General features: G+C 37.6%; 2 pseudogenes; both read right to left on the bottom strand.

Moving 5' to 3' along the window:
* Positions 1-461: 461 nt before the first annotated feature.
* On the bottom strand, positions 462-2,380 carry LOC126792085 (probable pre-mRNA-splicing factor ATP-dependent RNA helicase DEAH5; annotated as a pseudogene).
* LOC126792086 (pentatricopeptide repeat-containing protein At1g28690, mitochondrial-like) lies at positions 2,318-18,788 on the bottom strand (annotated as a pseudogene).
* Between the last annotated feature and the right edge of the window lie 275 nt (positions 18,789-19,063).

The raw sequence follows: 19,063 nt of genomic DNA on the forward strand, positions 1-19,063 counted from the left end.
TGACCTATCGATAATTTTCTATAAAGAATTTCTCAATATACGTATGACGACAGTGTTTAGGTTCCAAAAAAGCCTAGGGCTGCTCAGCGCAACTAACTTGAAAAGCAAATATCAAAAGATTTCTGGCAAAAAAAAAAAAACAGATTTCCTCAACCTCTTTACAAAGTACAAAGAAAAATAACTTTTTTTAACTCAATCCATCTAATAAAAAAATTGAAACAACAATAAACCTGGACTGAGGACTGTAAGATCTCAGCAGTCTAATAAAGCCATATATTAAACAAAGTTGCAGGCATAAAAGAGTGTACTCTCATATACTTCAATTGAAAAGCATAACTACTAAAGATATACCAAAGTCAAGATTCAACAAATATACCACATACATACACAATAAAACTCCAAAAGAAAAAAGGAGGTACATGTCACATAATAAGAGAAGGATAAACACTTTTGTAGTCATGAAAGTAAACAGACATCGTTCAATCTCCAATATGAAATGGTGCAATCTGGAAGGTTTTTTCATGATGAGTTGGAAACAGGATCAGTTGTGAAGAATGAAACAACACTGGAACCTTTTGGAATTGAACTTCTACCCTTGAAATGGTGCAAGCTAGAGCGGTTCAACACGCGCATGACACTTACACTTACTCATCTTAGTAGGGTCTACCACTTTGAAGAACCTGGGTGCTAGTTTCACAAGCCATTTAGGGTCGACGGCTGCCACCTCACACATATCCTTCGTAGACGTAACCAACTCATGGTAGATGACCCAACTCATGATATAAACTGGCTGGTTCTCCACCAAAGTCCTATACCTTGATAGTTGAATTTTTCAATATAACTGTTACACCAGAGCGGATGTAAAACCCTTCTGAAGATCTGTCAGCTTCTTGCACTCCCTGAAATTCCATTCATAAACAGAGACATGAGTAGACCTACATCAATGTTCCAATGACCAGAAAACTGATCTAAAGATCAGCAGTCGCATTTAATCTACTATACCTCAGTGTTTGCAATAACAACATTCTTCGCGATTCTAGCATTTTTGTCAATGATGCAGTCTCTGCATATAACATCAAGATTATTATGAGTTTGAGCATCATCACGAGTGAAAAGGAAAGGGAGGTTAAGCAGCTCGTACTTGATTTTTGTGTTCTTTCCTATTCCGACGGGAACTCTTCCTTCAGCTAACAGTGAGAGCACTTCAGAATCGGTTTCATAGTAATCAGCACCAAGCATCACAGAATCCCGCATGTGTTTTGATAATCATAAACAACATTTCCAACTTAAGCTAGACATAATTAGAAAATGTAGAGAGCAAACCTTTAATTGAACATTTGCGTTTATCCGGGATCTAATACCGACTATACTGTGCTCTTGAGGGTCCTTTCTAGCACCATGGAAGAAAAATCCTGCCGTAACTGCCTTCCTGATCTGAGTAAAATTCTTTCCAGCCCTCACAACATCCAGCTTATACCTGAAGATCAAAACTAATAGTCATAACACAGTTTAATGACTTTAATCATCAACAGAGAATACGGCAAATTTATTGATCAGTGGTTTATTTATAAATATGAGATAACGGGTTAGAAACAGCAAGGGCACAACATATGTTATCTATGCACATACTAATTATTGTAATTATAATTGCAATGGTCACATTTGAGAGGATGATATTTAAGATACAAGGCTGTGAGTAAGAAGTTATGATACTTATTCCTCTGGAATATGGTGGCAACAATGTGATCTTAAGTCCTTAAGTTTCTAAATATGTATGCTGTGTTCTGTAGCCACTCGATTCACAATTACCTATTACTGTTCAGTATCACATACCTAGATTCTAAAGCACAAAGTACCCAAAAACTTTCAGAACAATTAAAAGGACAAGGGAGAAAAGCATGCTAAGATTGACATTTATGAATCATGATATGTACCAAGGATGCAAATTTACACTTTCTAAAACCAAGCAAAAGTGAACCAACAAAGAAAACAAACATATATCATGCTACCATGCTAGATGAATTAGAAGAACATACTCGTCCATGACACTTAGAAGCTGTTTCCTGACATCCTGTGCCCTCCTAAGGGATCGAGACTGAACGAAGTTCTCAAAACGCCATGGCCCAGAAAAGTTCTTAGCTTTCCAAGCCTCATACACTGAAAGTAAAGTCAGATGGTCACCCTCTGGCTGGAAAATTTGGCTCTCTTCTGATCAGCTTGGGCTTGTTTCTCCCTAGGCTTGTAAAATATATAGCCTGTCTGAATCATGGCAATCATGGTCAAAATCTCATCACTGCATCCAAGGTCCACACAGCATCAAAGATAGTGGTGGATCAATAGGAAACTCAGCCAAAGATCTTGTTTTGCAGTGGACCTTCTCTTATTCATAGTAGCTTTTCAGAATTCATCAATTACTATATGTACCAACCAAACTCCATCCAATATTTTTAGATATCCCTCGCGCCTTCATATTTTCTCTAAGCTCACTTACACTGTCCCAATTACCAGAAGCTGCTAAGTTATTAAAGAGTGAAACATACACCCCTGGCCGACTGTCAGGATTCGGCATAAAAAGTTCATTGGAAGCTAGCCTTGCCATCTCAACATCACCATGAACTGAGAAGCGCCGCCCAAACATCCGAACTGGGTTTCTCAGGCATACCCCTTGCAAACTCCCATGCCCGACGCAAACATCCAGCATGTCCCAAGAGATCAACCATACAAGCAAAATGCTCCATTGTTGGTTTTATTGAGTAGCCCCTCTTCATGCTTTCAAAGATCTCAAAGCCCTTATCAACCAGCCCAGCATGAGCGCAGGCTGAGAGAGCACTGAGGAATGTAACAAAATTGGGTTTGATTTGGTATTTTTTTTCTGCATTACACTGACCAGCTGCTCAAGTGGTTCACCAGGATATCCATTCTTCCCAGAACCATCAATCATCGAAGTCCACGGAAACACATTTTTTTGAGGCATGTGGTCGAAAATCATCTGCGCATCCTCAACTCTTCCGCATTTCGAGTACATGTCTAGAAGAGCACTTCCCATCTTTATGTCCACAAATAAGTTAGTTTTCATCAGCTGACACTGAACTTGTTGCCCAGTTTCAAATGCTGCCAGCGCATAGCACACCGCAATAAGACTACCAAATTTAAAGATATTATGCTGGAAATGTAACCGCTGCATGCCAATGTAAACCTCAATTGATTTCTTAGCCAAACCAACCAATTTGCTGTAACCTTCAATCATTGCATTAAACACCACAACATCTTTCCCTACCGTTCTCCGAAATATATCTTCTGCATCTTCCACATATCCTTGACTCATGTACCTCCATATCACCGACATTGAACACACAATATTCTTCCCCAACATCATATCCAACACCCTCCTCGCATATCCAACTCTCCTATTCTTAACATAAGGCTCCACAAGCGCCGTATAAAGCACGTCATCCCCCTCAACGTCCGACTTGATCATCTGAGCATGCACCACTCCATCAGGCCTTCACCCACACAAAACCAGCCTCCGAAATAAACGCAGCGACTCCTCCACATTGCCGTGTTTGAGGTTTGCACTGATTAAGTAACTATAAGAGGAGAGACTTCTTTCAAGCAATTCGTCGAACACTTGGCGTGCGTATTCCGACGACCGAAATTTCAAGCAAAGGTTGAAGAGCTTGATGGAGACATTGTTACTGGGTCGGAATCCGGATTAGAGAATATGGGCGTGGATGTTTTGGCCCGGAGAAGGGTTGCCCGAGTTGATGTAGCTCTGGAGAGTAGAGGAGAGAGTGGTGTCTGGGTGAGGCGGGTGGGAAAGCTTTTTGGGTTTGGGTAGATAGCAACGCTGACGGTCTGAGTATTACTGTGGAATTGTATTAATTATACAAAATTACTACTTACTAGCCTCACGAAGTTATTAACTATCACCCCACCGAGCTTCAATGATGCAGTAAATGTTTTGCTTTACAATTACTGTGTAATTGTAACAACAAGATTGCATTTCCTTGTATAAAGATTGTTCTTCCACAATTTGAATATACTAGAATGAGTAGAATCGAGATGATAGAGTGAGTAGAATCGAGATGATTGTACACATGAGCTCATACGACAATCCCATGGTTAAAATACCAAAAGAAATGAGCTTTCAGAACACAAACGAGCTACTACTGGCTTCATACCAGAAATCAAATGACGGGAAATGAGTCCCGACATTGATTTCCACTAGCTTCAAAGGATTTACTGAAGTTAAGGAGTTAAGGAGTTAAGGATACGAAATACGAGTCTCACATCGTCGCAAAGCTAGGATTAGAGAATATCAAAATTCCAGCTAGTACTACTGTAATAATCTTTTTCAAATCATTAGGTAGTAGAGCAACTAGCAACATTAGACGTCTGATGACTCAGAGGACCATTATATATAACCATGAAAGAAACATATCACCTCAATCAAAACGTCACAAGTAACAATAGCTGGGTTGGAGAACCTTTCCACCATTCAACTTTCATCATATCCATCCATCTGCCCACTTTCTAATAAGCATGAAGGAAAGAAATGAATGTAAAAAGCATCAGGAAGGCAACAATGTGTTCTCCATCAGTTCAAACCATACCATATTCATCAATAAGAGAAGTCAATTCCCAGAAACCTCAACTAAACCTTGTTTCAGTCAGATCACAGTGACAGAATTGAGTTCAACAATTCATGCATACGTATATACATCTATTTTATAGTCAGAAAGAAACTGACTTCATATCACCAACCGTATAACATGTCTTGTCCATAAGCAGGAACAAGAGCTGATCAATCTCATCAATTAACATGAGCTTGAAAGTAAGCAACCTACTCAGGTTGGTTGCAGTAACACATAAGCATGTAGAATTTACCATAAATTTAGCATCTCATTCTTTCAAAAATGAAGACATAAAAGAAAATCAGCTATAATATGGGCATTATCTCAAACAAAACTACTATATTGCTGTCACAATTGTACCTGGGCAACTCTACATACATTAATCAATCAACAACAAGAATCAGTAAGTGTGGAACATTAAGCATGAAAGCATTGAATCAAGCATTCAAGCTGCAAAAAGTTGCCACTAGTAATTGAGTTTCACTTATAACTTTGGCATGTCATTTTTCATATTAGAAACAATTCAAAGCCTAAACATGCAAAAATGAAGACGTAAAATAAACTCAGCTATGATATGGGCAGGATACCAAACTAAACTACTATATTACAGTTACAATTGTATCTGGGCAACTCTACAGTAATCAATCAATAACAAGCATTGTTAACTGTAAATAAATAGATGAAAGCAATGAATCAAGCATTCAAGTTGCAAAAATATTGCAACTAGCTAGCTAGTAACTGATTTCACTTATATGCACCTATTTACAAACAAAAACAAAGCATATTTGGTACTATGTTTGTAATAACCCTAAATTTCAATACATTATTTGATTCAATTTGAATTCTATAAAGTTATGAATTTCAGTTTAAATGAATATAATTGTTTGCAACTTTACGGAACGGAAACGGAAACGTTCTCGGAACGTTTAATAAGAAAAACGTTACGTTTCCGAACGAAATTATCGACTTTCATTCCGTCGCTCGGTTGCGAAAACTTTCTTCACGAAAGTTGTAGAGCTCGTCGATACGAGTTCGTGAGTATATGACGCGTTCGAAACGGACATCGTACGTAAAAGTTATTAACGTCGGAAGTTAGTTTCCGATTTAGAAACTGGTATAAATAGAGCATTTATGAGATTAGGGTTTCCATAATTGGAAACTCTCTCTCTCCCTTTCGGCCCGCCCCCCTTCTCCTTCTCCTTCTCTCTCTCTCTCGCTCTCCCGAGTCTCCCTCTCTCTCCCTCACTGCCCACCGGCAATCTAGCCTCACCGGCTGCCGTGAGTCTCACCACCCACCCCAAAGGCGTCGCACGACCACCCTCCGTCACCCCTGGACGCGACGAGCCGCGAGTCGCCACACTGAAGCTCTCCGAAGACATTAAGCTTCTGCAGACCGCCGCCGTTCGAACCACCACTTCTGACGACTCAAGGGCTCGGAGGAGAGCACCTCAACACCGATCCTCACCCTTGACACCCTCAGTCACCGAATTAAGGGTCAAATCGCATTGGTTCGAGTTCATCCCGAAGGATAGAACATTGTCGGCGATCCGAGCCTCTCCGGTGCTAGATCGGAGTTGGTAGCTTCAATTCGAGGTATGGATGATATGATTGTTGGATTGAGTGTGTTGTTTGTTGAATTTTGAATGGTTTAGAGGCAGATCGGAGGAGGTGAGGAGGAGGGGATACCGCCGCCTAGAGGCGGCGCGTGGGAGGGCGTGGGTTAGTTTAGGGAGTGTCTGAGGGTGTGGAAAGAAAGAGGAGGAGGAGGAGAAGAGATTGGACCCGGCGGTGGCGTGATGCTCGCCGTGGTTGGTGTCGGCGCGTGTGCCCCACGCGCCGCCACAGTAAGTGGCGCGTGTGCCCCACGCGCGGCCTGCCGGAGGTGGCGCGTGCACCCCACGCGCCGCCACGTGCGGCGGCGCGTGAACAGTGATTCCGAGAAGGGTATTTTGGTAATTTACTTAAGTACGGTAAATGTAAATGTAAATTTTATTTACGTACGGTAAATGTAATTAAATTTTACCTACAGTAAATATAAATATAAATTACTTTCAGTAAATATAAAAAGTAATTTGTAAAAGGGTAATTTAGTAAATTTTATTTACTGAGATTGTATTTACATTTAAACAGTACGTATACGTACATAAATACGTATATAGTATTTATACGTACAGAAATACGTATATAGTATTTATATGTAAAAAAATACGTATTACTTGTATATTTGTACAGTAACCGTGAATAGTAACAGTTAACAGTAACACTGAACAGTAACTTCGTAAAACCGAAAATTGCTTAACAGTAACCGATTATTACTGTTTCGGCATTTAAAGGTTTACGAAACGATTCTAAATTCTTTTCTTATCTTTTCAAGGTGATCGTTAAATCGAGGAAATGAATTATCTTCGGGAATTGTGGAATTACGCTCAAGTCAATAAGGTGAGTAAAATCTCACATAATTACGAATCTACCCTTGCGGTGATTCTAAGATATTTGTAAGAGTTTTTATTATTGAAATACAACATGTATACAATATAGTGGATTCTATATATATTGTATAAATGGTAATAATTACATATATATATAATTTGCTATATTATATACTGTTATGAATTCATCTAGATTTGGTTAATTTGATGACAAGCATGTGAGCTTAATATGGAGTTTGTTTAACGTTTTGTCTTCGGACATGTTTATAAATTATGACATGTATAAGATATAGTGGACTATATATATTGTATAAATGGTAAATAAGTACGAATATATATAGTTTGTTATATAATATACTGTTATGATTTTATTGTGATTATATTGAGCATGTGATTGAATTGTACAATATGATGTGAGATTATTGTACGTGATTTTTAACATTGAGATTGTTAAAATGTGAATTGTCTTCGGACCTGATTTTTGGTACAATATGATGTGAGATTATTGTACGTGTTTGGCAAGTCGGAACCTAGCCTTTGGCCGGGCGAAAGTTACGATACAGTTAGAGCTCTAGTCTGTCTGCCTTAGTACTGCATGTGAGGTAACAGGTGGTTATCTGCTCATGGGTACTCAGATTGTTTTGGATGTTGGGTAGCGGGTGGCTACCCAATATCGGCGGTGTATTACGAGAGGGGTAACAGCGTGGTGTATTACGAGAGGTGTATTACGGCGGTGTATCAGATGTGTACCAGCGTTCTTGGTACCCGTATTATAAATGCATTTGGCTAACCAGAAGGGTTACTTAATTTCTCATGAGAGCTATTTTCATATTTCTTTGGGACAACCAGATGGGCCGTCCATTGACTCATGAGTGCATTTATATTTGTTTGATTTGTGGATTTTCGTATATGCATTAATATGCGAGTTTTATTTTCATTTTACTCATACGAGCTGTAAAGCTTACCGGGTTTGTGTTTACAATCCCGGTGCACCAATCCGATGGTGTAGGGGATAACTCTGCAGGTGCTGATTAGTGGAGATTGAGCGACGACTCCGGAGACTCGAAGTCGTTCGTATCCTACTTGTGGTGAGGTTTTAGCGTGGATTTGTGTGAGAATTAGTGTGATTTTATTTGTGAGATTTGTGAGTGATTTGTGAGGATTATTACATTTCCATTTTATGTATGGATTATAAATTTGGGTTGTAATAATTGGTTTGTCTGAGTTGTATTGAGAACTCAGAATTGATCCGCTGTGACACTTTAATGATTTCGATTTTATTGAGATTATTTTGTGTTTAACGACTTTAGAATTTTGAGTTTTTAAGCTCGAAATTTTGGGGTCGTTACAATGTTTTCAACTATCTGTGGAAAACAAAGCAAGCAAATTGAACATGTAATAGACCCCGAGAAGCCTTAATTAATTCAGATACGATATAATCCGCAAGGCTAAAGATCATCCAATTTGACCACAAAGCTACCTGATCCTACTCTCCAGATTTAAGTCATCAACTTTCTATTGTCAACAGATTATTACCCACAATATGTTTCACTCAGAGTATAAAGCTACTGAAGAATTTCACATAGTAAACACTACTCTATCCCACTTCCTCCCAGGACCAAATATAATAAGGGACCTTTCAAAGACAAACCGAACCACAAAAACAAATAAATCACCCTTTTTCTTAGGAACTACAATCTCCCCCCACCCCCAAGTAACTAATCTCTATTATCTACAACTCACTCCCACGAAAAACTCCCTTTCAGCTGTGGACCCTAGCATATGATGAGAAGACCATATCATATCTAATGCAGTTACACACTACCTAAAGATACAATGACATGCCTTCTTGATCATTAAAGGAAAAACATATTCTTTCATCAAAATCAAATAAGTATGAGAAGGGGTTGCTTATGATACTAGCTATAATGGTAGACAACATGCAACCTATCAATATTTTGTCCAACTTTTGACCATTCAGCTGGGAATTTGCATTTCCAGATTATAAAGATAAAGTTATCCAACATTACCATACTATATATTTTCCATGTGCAACACAATGAACTTAACATGATGGTGTAGTTTTAAGTCATTGTAATAGTATATATGAAATTTCAAAGACAGAAACTAGATAGTCTTGGGATGCTCTAAGAATTAAATAAAACAAAGCATTCAATCTATACTCAATAGGTAGCCTCTAGTAGCCAAATAAAAATTAAGGCTTTCATATATAATCTTCTAAACAATAAAAATATCCCTCAACCCTTCATACTTAAAAGTATTAATGCAATAAAATTCCCTACTAAACCAAACACAATAGCTCAATGTTCATAGAATCCCCTAATAAATCAAACACAATAGCTCAGTGCTCAGTGGAACCAATCAAGTTAATGTTAACAATTTATCTTATGAACTCCCTTAATTCAGTGAGTAGAATTGTTTACCTCATCTCATATGAGAAGTGGATATAGAATAATATAAACATTGAAACTTCATCGGTGAATGAATATGTATCTAAATGCAGGAAAAATTCAAAGATTAAACCGTGTCACAGAAATCAGAAAAGGAAAAGACAACGTTCTGTAACTAGGAATGGAGCTTAACTCTTAGCAAAATCACTTAGCATACATGCATGAGTTTATTGTTGGACCATAAGTTGGGCAAAATCACCGAGAGCCAATCTAATAAACATTAACTTCAATGAAAAATATCTCAGTTGTTTTCCCTACATTATTGCATCAAACCCAGATGCTTGAGAGGTGACATTCCAAGGATCCTAAGTTGTGCAGATTGCTTGAAAGATCAATCCCCAGTACTCTTTCAAGTTCACTGCTTTAGAGACACTTTGTATCACAATCCCTCAAAAATTGTGGAACTCATGTAAACAGAAATCCCTCAGATGATGTTTATCATCATTGGAATCCATAAACTAACTCTCAGCATTGGACTCCCTCATAACAAACATCACATACTCTAAAGCTTATAAAGAATCCGTAAACTTATGTTCTATCAAAGAGACGAATTTCAGGCTGAGTAGAAAATATATTTCTATATCACATATTCATAAGTAGGTAACAGGCAACATATTTTCTCCACTAATGAAAAACATTAGTCAACCCACTTAGTTCGCATCAGCAAGATAAATTCATTATAAATATCGTTGTGCGTCTACAAAGAGTAAAATCAGAAAATGAAACCTCCAAACACTATCATGTTTATTCTTTACCTTATAAGGAAACAATGAGTTTATCTTGAAATTCAAGCATGGCAAATATCACTTGAGTGATGGCAACATGTCTGCATAATGATTTATATCTCATAGGCAACCTTTTAGGGACCATTTTCGACAAGCATATTTGAAACTTACAGATCCCTTATTTGGATGGGGCCTATCGGCAAGCTTGATACAATGTTTATAATTAACAGGCTGAACTTGCAAGACTGATGAAGGAAAAAAAAATATCCCTCAGATTCTGGCTTGGACAACATGCTATCATTACATGTTTAAGTTGATTTTTTTCCCTCAAATTCAATATATCATGTAAATGTACTCTCTAGAAAGACATGAAACAAAGGACTTTAATTCATTAGATCATGTCAACATATGTTCTTCTAAGCAGTGACAAGACAAGGGTCTGATCCATATTGATGATCATATGACAACGACACCCCCTCAAATTCAATATATCATGTAAATGCAGTCTCTATGAGACAGACACAAAGAAAAGGCATCTCAAATTCTTTATATCATGCAAACATGTTCTCTTATAATCTCGGGTCTAAGAAACAAATGATATCTCTTTAATCACGCCTCACAAAATAAACTCATTCTTACTACCACCATGCATCCACATAGCTTGAAATCAAAAGGATACTAGTTCTTAATTGAGGTACCTGAGTAAAAGAGATGCATCAAAAGAGGGACAATGGTCAAAGACATCCTTGGAAAATGAAAATCTTGTTCTGCAACCTTTGATAACTATCACAGACTCAACTGGCTACTCTTTCCGTACAAGGCAACAAGGAGATTTTTAAAACCAAAGGCAACAGTTTCAGTAGTATGCCCAACACTACTGCATCAATGAGTTTGTTATTGGGTCTGAACCTCAAGTTGGGCAAAAAATAATAAGTGATTTCTAAGAAAGGCTTCCAACTAAATCTCAAAGGCAACCTTGATAAAATTGTTACTTGGTAACATTAATTAACTGCGGGACTGATCATAGAAGAAACCCCTTAGAATTGGAATGAAACACAATCCAAAAATGGTTTCTCAACCCCAAAAAGAGATATTTTAGACTGAGATTTCACCCATCTTTCTCTCATGTTACTGGGGGTAACTTTACCAAGCCAAATCGAAGGGACAAATCGAGGCATACCGATTACTGAAAGATCAAATTCACCGAGGCAAAATCATAGGGATAAAGAAACGCACAGCATCTGAAACCCACATCATCCGAAACCCCACTGCCTCAAATATAAATCTGAAATTGAATCAAGAAAAACAAAATTTAAAACCCTAGAAATCAAATTGAAGAGTCGATTAAAGATCATTAATTTGATAACAAAGGGGATTTTTACCTTGAGGAGGTGAACTGGAGGAACAGCGAGCCACGGCGGTGGTCGACGACACTGGAGCGGCTCTGGAAACCCAAACCACTTTAAATTCAAATCTCTCAGAGAAAAAGAGAGAGAGAATTGAAATGAGAGAAAGAGAAACTGAAACTTGGTGTTCTACATTCAGGGTATCTTGTGAGTTCACAATCATTCTCAGTTTTGGTATCCTCTTCCTTAGTTGCACTCTCTCCTATAACATTTTCTTCTCTAACACACTGTCCAACTTGATCAAAATTTCTTATCATCACAAACTCACCACTAAAAGTAATTACCCACCACCTCCCATTCCTTCCAATTCCACCAAAACTTCATGTGAATTACCTAGAAAAGCACACATGTTATTAGCTGAAAATTTTGGAGCATCATACGTACATTCATACCAAAGACTTAATCTGCAACATTAGAATATTGTAACTGCTGGAGATCTTACAAGCTTTTTACTACAACAAGGTGTATAATTCCATACTAGGAGCAACAACAAAACCACATAAAGGATTCATTTTAAAAGTATAACAAGCAGGATTTATTCATACCAAAATATCAACCCACTTTAATCAGTCTGACAAGATAATGATCTTTTTATTTTAAAATACGCAGAAATACAAGTGATCCAATTTTTACCATCACAAAGACAGTCTAGGCTGACGCCTGCATTCCCCATGCACTTATGTGGAGTTACAAGGTTTGCATCCCAAGCAGCAACCTAAAATGTGAAGCCAGATAAGGAGCTCCATGACCACTTCAAATTTTCAGAAAGGAACAAATTATCAATATGACTTCAAGCTTGTGATGTACAGTGAACAAAGCAATTTTCAGAAAGGACACTTTTTATGCATGAACAAGGTCCTCAATTTTCATAGTAACAGAGAAAACACGTGAATAGATACCAAAGCAGTTTGTAAGGATATGAATTAGTATGAATCCAGTACATGTTAAAATTGAAATTCTCATTCCGAGTTGGCTCTTTTGTACTGCCAGAAAACAATTATTAGTAAAAACAAAATTATTTGTGGTTGAAATGAGGAACATGTCCATGAATTTATGATTCCATATAATTTCTGACCGATAATAGTTATGCAGCAAAACATGAATAACTGAAAAGTCTCACATTTCCAAGATTATATCCTACTTCCCGATGTAAAGTAGCATCCAAAACCAAACAATTTCACAATCAAGAAAGAATATATGAAGTTTCATGGTCATATCTTAGAAAGCTTACCCCCACTTAATCTTGCTCTTGACAACTTGACCATCTAGTTGCATGATGACATATGAATTACTTGTTCCCAAGACGGACAACAAATATCAAACCAGATGAGCACAAACGCAAGGACAAAGATACTAGAATCCACATAGTATAGCTAGAGATGCAAAAGCACAACTCATCACAGTAACTAATCATTGTAATCTAATGCAGCAGGGGGATTGAAAACGATAACCAACCCAAGGATTCATGGCAGGAAGATCAACGATTTCTTCAACTAAACCAATAGTTGGCCATCATATATCTCACGCACAAACGATCTGCATTCACAGAAAGAGCACATTGGAACGAGCCATTCCTACTTGGGCACAAATTCACCTTGATCACATATAACTTAACATGTCTGATTATTTACACAAGGGAAATGATTCCATGCCTCTTCCTTCTCCCAGAACAGACACCTAAGGTCTGAGGGGATAGAAGTACCCGCATCCTATTCGAAACTAGACAAAGCTTTCTCATCGAATTTATTGCCAAGGTATTAGCAACCTAATTTCCCATTGTATTAGCAGCACTATACCCTAAACATTAAGAACGAAATGGCTAATCCAACAGCAAGAAGAAGGTTCAAATATGGATGCCCATGAGAGCCTTGTTAAAGATTCCCCAAAAATGCATTCTCACACACAGATGAGTTTACCGTAAACTTACGCTGACAATAAATCATGTGAATAATGCTATAGTACATATCCAAATATGTATGGAAATATTAGCTACGGACATTTCCCAACAGTATACAAAGCTTTCATACATTGCTGCATATTATTCACCTGAGCATTATGATTAAAATGCCATATATATAGCCAAAAAATTTTGGAAACCAGAGACAGGGTTTTCAAACTTTTTTAAAGCATCTAGTAAGACCAGTTTGGGAATTAAAACGATGTGAAGCCCAAACATCATTGAAGACCCACAGAGATAGAAAAAATCAACAGAACTCTACCAACATAAGATGAACATCAACCATGGTAATAACACAGAGTTCACACTAATAAGAGACTATAACAAAGTATGTCATAGGAGAGAAGATGTCCACTGAATGTGCTAGCTATACGTTCTAGCCCAAAAATCCAAATCAAATTGAAGAGAAACAACTCAAACATTATCCTGCAAAAGGCCAACAACGGGCACTTAAAGATGACCATTAAACCATTTGGGATGCATAATCAAAGGTATATTGAAGATTACCACTTAAAGATTACCTAACTTGTAAAGAGGAAATCAGGACGAGTTCCAACATATATTAAAGCAACGAGTTGTGATTGTGTTTAGGGCTAAAGACAATGGGATCATTCGTAAGCAGGAGAATTGGGGTGCACAAGAAAATTTCACTCCTGAAAACTAGTATAAATGGACACCTCCCTCCCAAAATAAATTGGATATTACACACCACCAAGCCTTGAAAACAGATGCAAAAGTGAGATTATATATGCATGGTCTAATCTCGATTTTAAACGCATTCTCAATAACACATGGACATCAACATGAGAATTTACAGCTCAAACCAGCTAGGGTACCAAACTCAGGTTTAAGAAACAAATGGCATCTCTTTTCTCAGGTCTCAGATACAGATTCATTGAATGTCATGGTGCATCCATGTAGCAACAATCTTTCTAATGTAAACTGACAAGACAACATGTTTAACAAATCAATATCGCAACATGTTTCCAGAATGCTTTAGATCTCATGAGCAATCTTTTACGGACTAATTTCAACAAATTCAGTAGTCACTTTGGGCAGAAAATCAATGGCAACTTGTTTCCGGAATGCTTTTAAATAATTGAATCGCATAACCAACCTTTTAGATACCAATTTTAAAACTTTCAAATACCTTCATTCCGATGGGATAAAATGACAACAACTAACTGAGTAGATGTCCAGTTCTCATCAGCTAACTTGAGTTGCAAGTGAGCAAGGCTGCTCACTGCTCAGGTTGGTTGCAATTTCAAAAAAACGTGAAGCATAAATGTAATGGTCCAAATATCTATATTAGAGACATTTCAAAGCCTGAACAAATGCAAAAATTTTGACAGAAGAAGAAGTTCACCTGGAATGTGAGTTGGAAATCAAAAGTGCTACAACAACAGTTAGAAGGGTATCCGGCAACTTTACATAATTAGCCAATTAACGACAGGACTTGTTAACTGTGTAACGTTACACATGAAAGCAGTGAATCATCAAGCAAACAAGATGTATGGGGCCAAAGAGATGGAACATATAACATTATCAAACTGATATGCACCAATTTACAAACAAAAACCAACAAAGCATACTCGGTTTTAGTTTTTAATCATCCCAGCAACCAAACCAAGAGAGTCGAACATCTAATAGACCCAGAAGTTTTAATTCAGAAACAATAAAAAATCATAGGCAGCATGTTTCCACTTTCTAAAATACTTTATATGTCCTAGGCAACCTTTTCAAAACCAATTTCAACAAATCCAATATTCAAGTTGGGCGAAAAATTAATATCAACATGTTTCCATACTGCTTTGAATAATTAAATCTCATAGACAACTTTTTACGAACCAATTTTGAAACTTTCAAATACAGTCATCCCAATGGGATCAAATAGCAACACTAGTGCTCAAGTTGGCGAAAAAAAAAACACTTGAACATGTTTGCAAAATGCTCCAAACACATAGGCAACCTTTCTGGAACTTATTTTGACTAGTCTTTTTGAAACATTCCAGATACCCTCATTCAAATGCGATCAAATGACAACTTTACATGAAAGTGCTGAATCACCGAAAAAGAGACATGCAACAAAAATAGCGCAACTAACTGAATTCAACTTATATGCACCAATTTGCAAACAACAATCAACAAAGCAAACTCGGTTTTTGGTTTTTAATCATTCCCAGCAACCAAGCCAAGAAAGTCGAATATCTAAAAGACCCTTAAGCCTTAATTCAGAAACAATATAACCCACAGGACTACAAAATTATTATGGCAACATATTTCCACTTTCCAGAAAGCTTTATATCTCATAGGCAAGCTTTAGGAACCATTTTCAAAAATTTCAAAATCAAATGGCATCATTAGTGCATCAAGTTGGGCAAAAAAAAATCACATGTTTGCAGAATGCTTTAAATCTCATAGGCAACTTTAAACCTCCGATAACTATCACAGACTCATCTGGCTACAACGCAACAATGAGATTATTAAAAACTCAATCTTTCAACATAAACCGAAATTTGAAAGGCAACAACAGTTTCAGTAGTAACCCCAATACTACTGCATCAATGGGTTTCAAGTTGGGCAAAAAAAATCACTTGAGGGTTCTAAGAAAGGCAACATGTTTCCGGCTTGCTTTAAATCTCAGAGGCAACATTTGAGGGACCGATTCCGACTAAATCTCATTGGAACTTCCAAAGCCAACCTTTAAGGAACCCTTAATCCGATAGGATCAAATAGCAATAATGATAAAAATTGTTACTTGGCAACATGCAGATCAAACCCCTCAAAATTGGAATGAAACCCAATTCAAAAATGGTTCGTCAACCCCAAAAAAAATAGGGAACACCAATATTTTGGACTGAGATTTTACCCATCTTTCTCATCATATTATTGGGGTAAAGTAACCGAGCCAAATCGAAGGGTCAAATCGAGGTCACATTAAAAATCGAAGCATCCAGATCACCGAAGGGTCATATTAAATCGAAGGATCAAAATCGAGGCAAAGCAACTGAACATGTAAACCCACATCATCCAAAACCCGCCGCCGCAGAGATATAAATACTGAAATTGAATCAAGGAAAAACCAAAATAAAAACCCTAGAAATCAAATTGAAGAGAATCAAAGATCATTCGTGTGAGATATTCCAACTGAATTGTAAGGACGAGTAATCAGAAATAGAGGGAATCAAACTAGAGAGAGAGTGAGACAGAGGGGGAAAGCTTTGACAATATTTACCTTGCGAAGGTGAGCCGGAGGCACAGCGAACCACGGCGGCGTTTGCCCGCACCGGAGCCGCTCTGAAAAACCCAAATAATTTTGAAATTCAAAACTCTCAGAGAAGAAGAGAGAGAGAGAGAGTTGAAATTCAAAACTGAAATGAGAGTTAAGAGAGAGGAACTGAAACTTTTGGTCTATTTATTCCAAACCTAAATAGAGCCGTTCTCTACGACGTTACGTTTGGGTTCAACCGTTCAAGTCCCTTCTCTGCCATTCACATTGCGACATCTGTGTCTCCGTCTAATTGAACCGTTATGTGTGACCCTTTCTCATTACTCAAAATTTCCAAAAAAGTGAGGCTAATGCCGCTCACAGTTGCATGACTTTTTCTTAATAGAGATTGTTAAAATTAATCTGAAATAAAACCTGAACAAAGGAAGTTTAGAATTGTGTAATGTAATAATAGGATGTAGATGAACAAAACAAGCTTAAAATTGAAAAAACATTATGTTGGGTGAACTTTTATTATTGAAAATGGGCAATTTAGGTATTGTAATTTGGTGAATAAAGTAATTTGGAAATAAAAAATATATACGTAGGGTGAAAAGAGAATGTGTGGTGAAAAAAATAAAATTGTGGAGTGTCAATAGCTGCACCCTTTCAAAAAGCAAACGTTAACTCCAAGTACTAATATTGTTGAACTTAATGTCTCATTATTGAAAAGACCACAAACCAAAGACACATTTGAATCTCCTTCGACTATTCTTGACCTTGTTAAATTGCTTATGTATCAGCAACAACATAACATCCTCTAAAATATGCAGGAGAGTACGAATTTACAACACAAAATCAAACCGTTTTCATTGCACTCGGAGCACCTCTTGAGCATGTCGTCATCCTCATCAAACACATTCATGCTCCCACTACAAGTCAAACACGGCACAACCCCCACACACAGATGTGGGTTTCCGAATGGGGAGACCTTGCAATATCTTTGGCAATTCTCCTATCTCAAACAGCTGCTTGATCACCATTCTACCCAAACTCCTCGGCAACACAACATTACCCTTACAAGTTGACACCTTCAAAATCATCAAAAACGTGTACCCATTAGTCATTTCCCAGACAAAGTCAGCCTCCGAACCAAGCATAGGGACTCCTCAACATCACTGTGTTTGAGGTTTCCATTGATTATGTAATTATAAGACGAGAGAGTCCTTGCAGGCAATTCGTCTCTCGTCGAACACTTGGCGTGCGTAATCCAACGACCCAGATTTCGGGTTGAGGTTGAGGAGTTTGATGAAGACATTGGTATTGGGTCGGAACCCAGATTTGAGACTATGTGCGTGGATCTTTTAGCCTGGAGAAGGGTTGTCTAAGTTGATGTGGCTCTGGAGAGTAGAGGAGAGAGTGGGTGTCTGGGTGAGGTGGTTGGGATTGTGTTGGCGGGAAAGCTTTGTGGTTTGGGAAGATGGCAACGTGGACAATCTGATTGGCAGTGGCAGATGCAAGGCAAGAGCTAGGGGGGCTCAAGCCCACCCCATAATTTTGGGAAAAAAAAACTTAGGTATATATATATTTTTTGTTATTACACTAAATCACTAATACTCTACTTTCTATATTCTTCCCGATATAATTCCTAAGTTCTCTCAGTCTCTTATTTTTTATCAACTGTTTGGTACTACACTAAATCACTAACACTCACTCTCTATATTCTTCCTGATATAATTCTAAGTTCTCTCAGTCCCTCACTCTCTATCAACTGCTTGATACTACACTAAATCACTAATACTCTCACTCCTCTTTATCCTTCCCGATATAACTCTCAATTTTCTCAGTCCACCACTCTCTATCAACTGCTCACTTCAGTGCATTCTCCAAATCTCCTTCATTCCATCAAAGATTCAAAATCTCACCTCCCTCTTAGTCTCTCCATTACTACTGCGCATTCAATTCTACACCTCACTCTCTCATACTTCATCAACAATTTGTAAGCTTATATAAGATTATTTTCAATTGGATTTTCTTATTTGACTTGATTATGTTTTAATTTGTTTCTAATCTTACTGGGTACTTTGGTTTTTACTTAGAGTCTCTGGAGGCTGGACAAAGTCAGGCATGGAGTGACAAATCAAACAATGGTGTATTGATTTCAAATACTAAATTGAGAATTTGATTATGCTTTTTTTTTTGTATGAACTCTAAGCTTTGTTAAATGATTATT

This window comes from Argentina anserina, chromosome 4 (genome assembly GCF_933775445.1).
Source record: "Argentina anserina chromosome 4, drPotAnse1.1, whole genome shotgun sequence".
NCBI classification, from domain to species: Eukaryota; Viridiplantae; Streptophyta; class Magnoliopsida; order Rosales; family Rosaceae; genus Argentina; species Argentina anserina.